Consider the following 9,512-nt stretch of genomic DNA (forward strand, 5'->3'; position numbering starts at 1 on the left):
TGGGTTCTGTGAGGTGGAAGCAGACCTGGGTATGTAACCTACAAAATCCATGTCCCTCCAGGCCTATGTGGATCTCTGGGCACAGATGATCAGGGTTGAGTATAGGAGGCTGCATCCAGTTCTCCATAAGGAAGAAAAACAACATTTAGAGAGACTGTACAAGGAACACCAAGGATAGTTCTGCAACTTCAGAGAAGTTGCATCAACATGTATCAAAAGAAGAAACGCTTGAAAGAAATGTATCAGGAGCTAATGGAAATGAGTCATAAACCAGATGTGGAGCTGCTCCAGGTAAGAACTGAGGATGTCCCTTGAGACACTTTGTATTAGTTGACATTTACATCTTTGCATTTCATTGGGTACCAAAGACATACTTCTTCATCTCCTGCATTGCTGGTGAGAGACATTCCCACCTGGTTATAGAGATAAACGACAACTCCTAACCGAATTATGGAAACAAAACTTTAGGGAACTGTGCAGATAGATCTCCCTAGAACATTTTCCACATCAAAATTTCTTCTCCAGTTCATTTCATTAAAATTCTGGAAGAAAAACATGTCATGTGAAATTATGTGTCCATTGGAGACAAAATGTGAAGTTTTGTCTCCATTGTATAATACATAGAAATTATGGAGAAACTAACATTTCCTTCTTCCTTTTTTTGGGCAGTTCTAAGTTTGAAAAGCCCTTGATTTGAGCCACATTACCCTTCAGGGACTAGCCCTGAAAATGACCACATTGTAGACAGCTGCAGCAATGCACGGTCACTACTCACACCTTTCTCTCACTCAGATCCAGGGTCCTGAATTTATCTGAAATAGATTCTGTCAACTGGTCTTACTGGTATAAATGTTAAAGATGAGAATACATTTTAAAAGAGCTGCAGTGACAGTATGTGGTACTTCTAAAGTTTTCAAAACCTAAAGACTAGATGGAAAGAATAACAACTTGTTTGTTCATTTGTTTGCTTGTTTTGAGACAGAGTGTTGTTCTGTCACCCAGTCTGAAGTGCAGTGGCCCAATCTCAACTCACTGCAATCTCTACCTCCTGAGTTCAAGAGATTCTCCTTCCACATCCTCCCCATTAGCTGGGACTACAGGGGTGTACCATGGCACCCAGCGATTTTTTTTTCTTTTTGTATTTTTAGTAGAGATGGTGTTTTGGCATGTTGGCCAGGCTAGTCTGGAACTCCTGACCTCAGGTGATCCATTTAACTTGGCCTCCCAAAGTGCTGAAAATACAGATATGAGCCACTACACCCAGCCAGAATAACAACTTTCTAAAGAAGTATTTTTTCTCTCTCTCTTTACAGGATTTGGGAGACATCATGGCAAGGTATGTTTTTGGTCATCATTGCAAGCTGAAACACAAGGCATGCTATGAAAAACATCAAGCTGTTTTCAACAAAGTGAAAACATAACTTGTTAACAACATAATGTGTCAGTGTGATTGTGTGTGTACTCAAGTGTTTGTGTGTTATGTTGAATATGCTTTCTAATGCCCTCTATCAGATTTTAATAGTTTCTTACTTTCCCAACTGACTCAGAGGGTAATGATTTGGAGAGTTCAATGAAGAAGTTACTAGGATATAGTTGCCTAATTTTAAGACTCAGAATCATAATTAGAGACAAATAAATTATTTCGTGGCAGATAGGGAGAGAGGCAATTATCTTTCAGTGGCAGTAGGTTAGAAATGGAGTAAATCATTAGCAAGATTCCCTAAGAGAGCCACAAACCCATCCTAGGATTGTGGAGTTACATTACAATATCAGAAGTGGGTTTGAATGAAGCATTTCCTGTTGGAATCTATTTCTTAAACACAGACACCAGAAAGGTTAACTGACTGCACCTGCTTCCTTGCAGGAGCGAGTCCGTGCTGCTGCGCATGCCCCAGCCTGTGAATCCAGCGCTCACTGCAGGGCCCATCACTGGACTGGTGCACAGGCTCAACCTCTCCCGAGGTGAGTGTCGCCCCCTTGCTGGGACCAACATGTAATGTCTTCAAGCATGGTTTCTATGGGCAGTTTTCCTGGTGTAATGATCTTTCATCTGAAAGAAAATAGTCTGTGAATAGGTCTTCATAGTTTCACTATCATCAAACAAATAAATAAAAGCTGGTGAAATGTAATAAGAATCAGCCATATGACAAATTACTTAGAAAAAAAATAAAACATGGAGAATGGCTCCTTAGCACTTAGAAACATTCTCTGACACAATTTCATGTATACAAATATTACATGAGGTACACATAACTGTGTTAATTCAGGACATTTCAACTTCAAATTAAGTGCTGTTAATGATTGTGATTTGGGTGACAATGTTTATTTTTAAGTGTATTTCAGGAGAAGTTTCATAGTATTTGTAACTTTAATCATGTGCATTTTAATCAACCAAAATATACATGAGTGACTTAAATAACAATGCAAACCTGAGGATCTGTGAACAATAGCAAAGTGATTTGGTGGTGGATGAGCCCTTAGAAAGAACTCCACGTTAGATCGTGATCAATCAGGCAGATAAAAGAAGTCTGTGCCGAAATCTAGCATGAAAGTCAGATAATTCTTGCAAGGAATCTGCACTTTTCAGAAAATGGATTCAGATCCTCTTTAAATATGAATTTGCTAGCTTAAGGGGCAGGTCATATTTCTGGCAAAGTGATAACTTATTTTAGTGTAAGAATGGCTCCCCACCTCATCTCCTGTCCCCAGCCTCCTGCTCTGCCCTGACAGAGAAGAGGCAATGGACTTACATTTTATTGCTACGGACTTGGCTGCAGTGCAAGAGCTTCCAGTTTTTCAGCTGTTATGAAAAGTAGCTGACTAGACATAGGCATGGCAATCCTCCCCTTCATATTTTTGAGTTTATAGAAGTTGTGGTTATTGTAGTTTAGCCATGTACTTGTGTAGATTTCCTAACACCCTCTGATTTCAATATTTTTCCAGACAAAAGTTGCCTTTTAATCTTGACCTGTGTTTTCTAGTGAGAGTCTCTTTCTTATCTGAACATAAGAATGTATAAATTGCTTTTCACTGGAACATTCTCTTCTTTCTACAGTGGAAATTTCCTTCAATTATGAAGTAAGCAATCACAATATCAGCCTGTTTGAGGATGTGAGAAGTGGGATGTTTAGACCTGAACAGGAGGGTGGATCTTTGAATTCTGAAAGACCTATTTTGCTGCATGGGGAGCCTGGGGCTTCTCCTCTGGGAAACACTACGGGGAGCTGGATGTGGATGACTCATGTGACTGGGTTCTGGGTGTCTGTAAGGACTCCTGGATAAGGAAGAATGGCACAATGGTTACATCTGAGGATATATTTCTTTTTTTATGTGTGAAGGTGGATCATCATTTCCATCACTTGACCAGCTCTCCAATGCTTCCTCACTATGTAGAGAAACCTCTGGGCCAGGTTGGTGTGTTTCTGGATTTTGAAAGTGGAAGTGTGAGTTTTTTTAATGTCACCAAGAATCCCCTCATATGGCGTTACCCAGCTGGCTCCTTAAATTTCCCTGTCAGGCCTTTCTTTTACACTGGCCACAGATGATCAGGATGAAGAAGGCTGACTCTTTGGGAACTGCATGTACAAGGGAGCCCTTCACTGTTGAAGCAAAGGAATCATACTGTTCAGGGTTTCTTTCTGTTTTAGTGTCACCTCACTTTATTACAGTTAAATAAAAAAAACGTAAAATGCAAAATATTTTTGTACACTTTCTTACAATTAAAATAATCTCTGATGGTTCATTACCTAAAATGCATATTGTGATTTTCAACTGCTTTGTGAATGTATTGGTGGAATTCTGGAAATATCAGGGTGCATGCTTCCAGCTGAATGATCTCATGCAGGAACAGAATTTGCACATTATGGACAGGCAGGATTTTGTACAATGCATTTGCAAGTGTGAGAGCTCCCTCCTATTGATACAATAAATTCTACACCTCATCACTTTAGGGGGAAAATTTATTTTACACCTAAATTTTCACTGAATCTTTGGGCAAAAATAGGTATTTAACAGTCATGCATTCCATGGTGACAAAAACACATTCTGAGAAATGCATTATTAAGTGATTTTTACACTGTGTGAACATCAGAGTGAACTTACAAACACCTAGACAGAATAGCCATCTATAGACATGGGCCAAATGGTGCAGTCTATTGCTTCTCTGAGAACTTGCTAGCAATGCCCGAGGAAGAACCCAAAGGGTTTAACCCACATTGATTTCTGTAGCTGTTTAATAAAGCAAACAGCATCACCCAGGGAAGAATAGACAGATAAGCAGACTTCTTTAAAATGTGTTTAGACTTCCAGTTCACACAGATTGTGAATTCTCACTGATAACTAGACCTGAGACATAATCGTCACCTCATGCTACAGTGGGAACATAGTAGCATCAGGGGAAAAAAAAGAAAACCAGAAAAAACAAGCAAAACCCAGTTCTGATGAAAACCCAGATTCTAGTGAGTCAACTGAGTCTGCCTACCCGCCAAATGGTCATTTTCATGATCACTAATTAAATAATGGCAACAGACGTTCTACTTCCAGTCAGGGAGATGATCCTGACTGATGTCTGAGGTCCTCAGTTGGGGCTGTTACCTCGAATATATTAAAACAGCCTCTCCAGGTACTGCTTGGGCCTGCTCACAGCATGGTAGTTAACTTTCCACAGTGAAGATGCCCACAGAGTCAGGAGAATTGCTTTTATGCTACAGAGTAAAACATCAGCTACAGTCACAACACTACACTAAGTAAAGGGACTAGAACTCTCAACAGTAGCAGCCTTGAAGTTACATCATAGGAAGAGAATGTGGGATAGAATATATATTTAAGAAGTGGACATTGAGGATCTACATCTAGAGATTGGGGGTTCTATAAAACATGAGCTCTAACAAGCCCCTTACAGAAACACCATTCCTGCTCCAGATTCCTGTGAAAGGGCAATTGACAATTGAGATGAGGTAAATATTCTTTTGGAATTGTTTTTTCAAGATTTGGTATCAACTGGACAATCCTTATGAACACCACATGGCAAAACCATTGAGGAAGATGCACAGGATATTGGAGTAGAGGGAAGGAAGGATGATCCATCTCCTTCAAGATGACCAGCGACAGACCCAGTAACTCTAGGACAGTGAGATGAAAAAGGTCCGTGCACCCTTGGCAGGAAACCCCTCTGATGTCTCTAAGTGGCTGAAAACTATTCATGTAGGTTTGTACTTGTACTTTTCTGAGTGCCTTGTACTTTTCAAGATTTCTTGATAATAAGAGTTGCTGACTGGAGTTCATAATCCATAGAATACCTTCAGCATAAAGGGTGAGAAAGTCTTTCCCTCAAAAGCCAGAAGTTCAAAAACCTGTAGCCGAATCATCCACTGGACCGTGCTGTAAGTGTGGACCATAGAGAGAGAAACATTGGCTTTAACCTCAGATGAAAGCTGTCCCATTCTCACTGCCCTGTGGCTCCCATATCAAAAGGGAAGGTGAGGTTAGGTCCTGTGACTATTCCTTCTTCTGGACTGTAGAACGTTTCTATGCTGACTCAGAGATATGTTCTCTGTTTACTAAAATCTAATGTCTATTAACATTCTGCTGTGAAGGAGATAGGCTGTGTCCTGTCACAGGCCTCTGACCCTGTGCCCATATGTTCCACTCCTCTGGCCCTTACTGATCCATGATGCCTGCCAGAATCACTGAAATTCTTCTCCCACTCCGTCAGTCCTCCGTCCCAGTTCTCAGAACACAGGTCCCTGTCTATCCATTTCTCATTATCTGGCTTTGCCCTTCAAATTCACAAAATAAGAAAACTTGGTCATCAAAATATCCTGGAATGGGGAACTGTGGTTGCCTGTTTTGTCTGAGACCCAGCAATGCAGATGCAGGATTCAAAGATAGGAGGAGGAAGCAAAAGTGGATGCCCTTGAAACTGCTCAGTCACATCCTCGTGACATCTAAAAAGGTAATACGTATTTGGGGTTAAATAATTGGAACAGAGAAAGAGGACAGTCAAGTTCATGTGCATATGGAGAAAGAGAGGTTCTATCAGTGCCTGACACAAAGTAAAACTCTCTTACTTTAATGGGATGTACCCATGCATGTGACAGAAAAGTAACCTTAGGTGAGGAAAAGCAAAGTCATAGTGAAGAAGGGATCCAGATAAAGAAGGGAACAGGCAGCATTTCCTGCACATTTCAAAATATTTCTTGAGTGCTTACATTTCCCAGAATTGGCATGAAGTTTCTACTGTGTATCAGTACCCAGTGTGAAAAAGACAGCTGAGAGTAATATGCTTTCCTGGTTAAGAGCAATGTCTGGAAGTTAAACTATCTCTGTTTGATTCCCAAACTCACAGCTTATAAGCGTCATTCCCAGAACAAAATGCCTTTCTCAAAGCAATGTGTGTCGGTGTGGACTATGTAGGTGTGTTATGCATATATTTAAATAATATAGTGTTGGTACATACAGAGTAATTGTGTGTACACACACACACATACATACATACATACATACATATATATCATGTACCTATATATAATAATTGGACCAGTACCTTGCAAAAGGGTTAAAATTTACTTAAACAAAATAACAGCTACATGACAGATAAACTCTAAAGGTAGTTCGGCCAAAAGAAAGGCAAAGAAATGGGAATAAGGGATAGAATAGAAACTTATAAGGAGGCGAGAGGAAAAAAAGAGCAAATCATTGCGAGAGAACCCAAATTTAAGATAGCAATGGGTGAAAGTGCCAGCAAAAGCCTTTTAAAAGTCCTTTAAAACTTCTAACATTTGTATTAGAAGATTGATTAGAGAAAGGACACATTTGCATATCACCTGGGATGAAGGCTTCATCTGGTTCTCACACTCAGTCTTCTGAGACGCCATGATCATGACATGCAACAGTCACAGATCTCATGTATCACTGTCTAGAGCTCTCCAACCTGCCTCAGAAGAAAGCAGACAATGCTGAAGGTCTCAGCCAAGGGGTTCACAATCTAGGACTTGGGCTTTAGCCATTTGGACCTTCCTGTATGTTGTCCTCAATTTGTAGAGTTGTGACACAATGTTAGTTTTCAGCTCCCAGAACACCTCAAATGACACCGCAGGCTGCTCCACTAGGCTCCTAAACCTTGCTGTGGCTCCTAGTCTTAGTTTGGAGAGCCATGGTGGTTCTCACCTGCCCCAGACTATGTGAGAAAGACACCCCAGCCAGTTCATAGTGGAGCCACAGAAAAATGAGAGACTTAATGAGGCTGTGTGAGGACACTGGGCATGTGAAGTATAAAGGACTGAAGCCATGTGTTCTGGCTTCAACATTTTTCCCAATCACCCAGGTGCACACCACCCAGGACTCAACTTGGCCTGTGTTCAGTGATGCCTGTCAAGTGTCTTTAAATAAGCTCCCACAGATCAGGAAGATCTGGCTCTTAGCTTAACAGGTTCAATGAAAGACTTCACATGACAGATTATCTGTGAGAAATGAACCCTGATTTCATGGGGTTGAGAATATTACAGATTTTATAATGTCTTCACATTTCAGTCTATATTTATTTTATGAATATGTTCCCAAATTTAATCGCTTTCTCTTTTTTTGAAGACATGTTTATGTTTCAGTCCACCTTTATTCTGCAAACTATACTGCAAATAGTTTTATTACTTTCTAACTCTCTCTCTCTCTTTTTTCTTTTTTTGAGACATGGGCATCTCATTTTACTATACAATTCTGCATTCCCTATCTCCTGGATTATTCTTTCAAATGTAAATAGATTTTGTACAATCCACTCCATAAGTAATTTATACTGCCTTTTACTTTGTAATTTACTATATACATTGGTTTTATTACACTTTGTGTTTCTGTAACAGATCCTGAGGTTAGGTGTTTTGTAATAGAAAGAAGTAAATGCCCACAATTCTGGCTACTGAAAGCCTAAGTTTGGGCAGCTGAGAGGGACTCAGGCTGAGTTCATTTATTCAGGAAGTGGAGAAGGAGCAGGCAGGTACAAATACATTATGTGATGAGAGAGAAAGCAAGAGAGAAAAACCAGGAAGACAGACTCTTTTTAAACAGCTTTCTCTCTCAGGAACAACCTCATTCCTGCTGAAGCTAAACTTCACCACCCCATCTCACCCCAACAACATGAAGGCATTAATCTATATGTGAGGGATTGATTCCCATGAGTCAAACACCTCCCACTAGGCCCTAGCTCTCAACACTGATAAATTGGAGATCAGTTTCAATGGGATTTCACAGGGAGGAGCCTAACCATAGAACATGTGGTAGTTTACATGATGGCAGTCTCCATCATTTTAAGTTTTGTTTTCTCCTTCCCTATCACTTTATCTTTTTTTTTATATATATTGAAGATCCATGGGAAGTTTCAAAATCAGCACTATGAAATAAAATTTTGCTGTAATTATTTAAAACCTAAACATAATGATATTTCCTTAGACTGTGAATCTGGGATTCAATCTATTTCTTGACTTTGTTGACATCTGACACTTAGAATTTGCATTTCATTATGTTCTCAGAAACTTCAATGCAATATTTCTTTATATTAGCTCTTTTATCTGTTCATATATTTGTTTGTTAGCCACACATGTAGCATGTACTATGTTCTAAGCATTGCATTAGAAAGTGAGAATACAGTAGCAAATAAGACAAATTCTGGCCTTACCATTTTAGAATGCACAGCCTAACAGTAATAATTATCTACAAATTGAATGAGAGTTTGTTGGATATCATGAGGAGCTAGCATAATACATTTAGAGTGTGTAATAATAACTGTCTGGTCTACAGAGGGTGGGAGGAATTCCCTAAAAGCTTTTGTTTGAGGTTTTCTGAAAAGTAATGAATGATTAGGATTTAGAGACATCATCTGCCAGATACTTGGATCTACCCATCTAGATCAGACTTCAAGAGGAAACTAAGACCTCTGGTGAGTTCAATAACTGAGATATTCAGCACTTTATTCTTCTACCCCAACCTTGTTTAAATATGTGAGTAAAACACATTATTTACAATGTGAATGTGTTGGATAAAATATGTGACATGCCAGAAACGGGACACAAAGAACCACATATTGTATCATTTGATTTGTGTGAAATGTGTACACCATGCAAATCCATAAAGATCTAAAGTATATAAGGGGTTGCCACATGGGTCAAGGGTGGGGAAGCTGAAAAGAATAAGGAGTAACATGAAAGGTTATTCAGTTTTCTTTTGGGGCACAGAAATTGTCCAGGAATCAGATAGTTATGATTGTTGCACATGTTTATTTAAATCATAAAAATTGATAAACAAATGTATACACTCAATGTGCTTATCCCATTTCATACCCACACAACAATTTTGTTGATTCTCAAGTTATAAAGAACCCAAAACAGGCGCACTTTGTCCTACTGTCTCACAAGAAAAGGTTTGGGATTGAAGTTCTTTGAACAGGTGTGTTCACCAAGAAATCATCATGAAACCAGACTATCATGAAGAGCCAAGACAAAAGAAACGTGTCAGGAAAAAAAAGA

At 39.4% G+C, this 9,512-nt stretch overlaps 1 pseudogene; it reads left to right on the forward strand.

Annotated features, from left to right (window-relative positions):
* Positions 1 to 19: 19 nt before the first annotated feature.
* LOC116547150 lies at positions 20 to 3,588 on the forward strand (annotated as a pseudogene).
* Positions 3,589 to 9,512: the final 5,924 nt, after the last annotated feature.

Source organism: Sapajus apella, unplaced genomic scaffold (genome assembly GCF_009761245.1).
Source record: "Sapajus apella isolate SASKATOON/1434 unplaced genomic scaffold, GSC_monkey_1.0 scaffold2213, whole genome shotgun sequence".
Lineage (NCBI taxonomy): Eukaryota > Metazoa > Chordata > Mammalia > Primates > Cebidae > Sapajus > Sapajus apella.